This window comes from Leucoraja erinacea, chromosome 5 (assembly GCF_028641065.1).
Source record: "Leucoraja erinacea ecotype New England chromosome 5, Leri_hhj_1, whole genome shotgun sequence".
NCBI classification, from domain to species: Eukaryota; Metazoa; Chordata; class Chondrichthyes; order Rajiformes; family Rajidae; genus Leucoraja; species Leucoraja erinaceus.
The window spans coordinates 36,604,014-36,607,804 of record NC_073381.1 but is presented as its reverse complement, the minus strand read 5'-3'; positions in this window follow the sequence as shown (position 1 = coordinate 36,607,804).

Sequence of the window (3,791 nt, the reverse complement as noted above, 5' to 3'; positions counted from 1 at the left end):
CTCGCAATACCAGTATTCCTGATTGAGTGGCTGGTCGAACAGATTGTGTTGCGCACACTGGCGACTCAGACAGGTGGTTTCAGTCAGAGGACTGCGAAGCAATCCCTGGTTCAGGCTTGCATTAGGCTAATTTCCACTCTGAGGAAGAACGCTGAGGATTCGTGGTGACTCTAATAGTCAAGAGTTGACAGCTAGCTCTGCACGGTTGTATGGGAAGTTTGTGAAGAGAACAAGTGAGCTACTTTTAAACAGAAGTCGCAGTGGTTTGTGTTTCTTTCAGTTTGGGCTTTGGGAAGCGATTATGTTATAGCACAATTGACACTGCCTGTGCTGTTTTATTCTTCTCTCTAGTACCATAAGATGGACAATAAATAATTGGTTATTCACCGACTGTTGACTAACGTTATGCAAGGTGTCTTTTATATGAACACTCCAAAGCCGAGACTCATAGTAGTGTGGAATGTGTATCAGTAAATTATTATGCAGATATTCTTCTACTGTATTCCTAATGGGAGCAGTATCTTTTAAGTTGATTATGTTTTTAGCAACTGATTTCAGCACAAAGAACACAGTCTTTATTCAATCTCCAGCTCGGTCTCTGGGTCATAACTGACATGAGGGTAGCTTGTTATGGGAATGATCTCATAAAGCAAAATGGGCACGGTTGGGTACAATTTGGAGTTGACAGCATACCCACCAGATCAGAGATTGGGGGTGTTATTATGTATACAGGTACACTGAGCTTGCTAGTACCTATGAGATGAAGGATAGTTTCTTCGTTGTTATTTAATAGTTTTCTCAAGAGATTGCTGGTACAGGCCGTCTCAACATGAATAGAGTGTAAGCAGGTGTGAATTCAAAATAGCGGGTGTGAATTCAAAAATTTCAAGTCTCACTCTTCCAAGGAGGCTGGCTCATTAGCAGCCAATAGAATGGATATTCCCATTTGATCATCTTCATGCAACAGCAGAAGGATTACATAGTGCACTTTCAGAAGTTATAACATTTGGTTGAATATGCCTGGATGATTGCAGATAGAATTCTGAACAGTGTTGCATGAGTTATTGTTTAACTCAAAGCCAATTGGGACTGTGGTCCAATTAAGGGCAATGGACATGTATGCAAGTTAGCATCATGTTGTTAAGAACCCATGTCTTTTCTACCATTTATGGTTTTTCTGTTTAAGTGTTTCACAAACAGATTGGTTTACTGCATGAAACCACAGAGCTTCGAAGGCTTCACGTGGTCACTCACGTGACTTCGATACAAAAATAGAAAGATTAAACGAGAACTTAAGTTTGATCTTTATTTTATGAGAAGTTGAAGTGAGGGACTACGTGCCCTCCACTCCCAACCCTGAATCTCATGAAGATCATTCGGTAAGTCAACGGTTATTAATCTTTCTATAGTTTAAGTTTGTGCAAGTGGTCTGTGGTTTCATACAGCTGCTCTGAAGATTGATGCACATGCAGGCTGGTGGGCTCTTCACGTAGTCCCTCTCTTCAACTTCTCAGAAAATAAAGATCAATCTTCAAACGGTAAGTTCTCGTTTAATCTTTCTATTTTATCCTGCCACCCGGATTTCTGCAGGTCATAGAATCATTGAGCTATACAGTATGGAAACAGGGCCTTTAACCCGCCTTGACCATGCCAAAACTGGGCTAGTCCCATTCGCCTGACACATAGCCCTCCAAACCCTTCCTAACCATATATCTGCCCAAATGATTTTTAAACATCATAATAGTACCTGCTTCTTTACCTTCCTTTGGCAATTCATTCCAGAATCTGACTCACCTCTAAATGTACTGTAAATGTTGCCCATGAGATCCTTCTTAAATATCTCCCTTAAACCTATGCCCTCTAGTTTTAGAATCCTCTACGCTGGGAAAATGACTTTGAGTATTAACTTTATCCATGTCCCTCATGATCTTGTACATCTCAATAAGGTCACCCCTCAGCTTATATGCTTCAAAGAAAATATCCCTGCCTATCCAGCCTCTCCCTATTCAAGCCTGTAACCCCAGGTAACATCCTGGTGAATCTCTCCTGCACTCTTTCCAATTTAATGACATCCATATTGTTGCTGGGTGACCAGAACACCACAAAATATTCCAAGTGTGGTCTCACCAACAACCGTACAGTACATCACAATATCCCAACATTGTTGCCCTCAATAACTTTTCTAATCAAGTCAAGCTTGCCAAATGCCTTCTTCACCACCCTGTCCACCTAACTTGCTACTTTATAGAATCATTCATCTGGTGTCAGCACCTGGGTTACTGGGTGGTTAGAAACTATATCCTGCTGCTCCTTCTGATGGTGAATCACTGGATGGATTTGATTTGATTGATTTGATTTGATTTGATTCAACTTTATTGTCATTGCACAAATACGAGTACAGGTACAACAAAATGCAGTTTAGCATCTAATCAGAGTGCAAGGTAGTAAAAATACTGGTTAAAACAATATGTGCAATGTGGATGAATTAAACTAGTACACAGGCAATAAATATATACAGATAAAAGAGTATAAAAATAGCTAGCGTTGGGCCTGTGAGTTCAGCAGGGTGATGGTATTTTGGAAAAAGCTGTTCCTCAGCCTGCTTGTGTGAGACCTGAGGCTCCTGTACCGCCTCCCTGATGGGAGGATGGCAAATAGTCCATGGTTAGGGTGAGAGGGGTCCTTAATGATTTTCCCGGCCCGTCTCATACACCGTTTGCGGTGGAGGGCATCCATGGCAGGGAGCGGGGCACCGATGATATGCTGAGTGGTTTTCACCACCCGTTGCAGTGCCTTCCTGTCAGCTACAGTGCAGCTGCTGTACCACACCGTGAAGCAGGTGGTCAGGATGCTTTCAATGGTACAGCGGTAGAAGTTGGACAGGATCTGGGGGGACAGGTGAACTTTCTTAAAACTCCTCAGAAAGTAGAGGCGCTACAGCGCCTTTTTGATCAGTTTGGTGGTATTGAGGGACCAGGACAGATCCTCTGAGATATGTACCCCAAGGAATTTGTAGTTGGAGACGCGCTCCACCTCAGTCCTGTTTATGTGGATGGGGGCATCTGCCACGTCTGGTCTTCCTGAAGTCTACGATGATTTCCTTTGTCTTCTTAGAATTGAGGACGAGGTTATTATTGGTACACCAGGCTGCCACATTCTGTACCTCCGCCCTGTAGGCTGATTCGTTAATGTCCCTGATCAGTCCTACCACCGTGGTGTCATCGGCGAATTTTATGATGGCGTTGGAGCCATACATAGGGACGCAGTCATGGGTGAAGAGGGAGTAGAGGAGAGGGCTGAGCACACAGCCCTGTGGCACTTCAGTGTCAGAGTGGAGGAGGTGAGGTTCTTGATCCTAACAGACTGGGGTCTGTTGGTGAGGAAATCCAGTGTCCAATTGCAGAGGGAGGCGGTGATGCCAAGTCCGCTGAGTTTGGTGATCAAACTGGTGAGGATGACAGTATTAAATGCGGAGCTGAAGTCGATGAACAACAACCTGATGTAGGAGTTGTTATTGTCCAGGTGGGTCAGGGCAGAAAATACAAATACTAGAATGCATGTAAGATGATATGTGGCAGTGTTTAAAGGAGATATGCGGGGCGTTTTATTATCGCTCGGAGAGTGGTGAGTCCCTGGATTATGCTGCCATGGGTATTGGTTGATGCAGATACCTTAGTGGCATTTAAAATACTTTTGGACAAGCATATGGATATGTAGGGAATGGGGAATATGGGTTATGTGTAGTGATAGTCTTGGCATTAAGTTTGGAACAGATATTGTGGGCCAAAAGG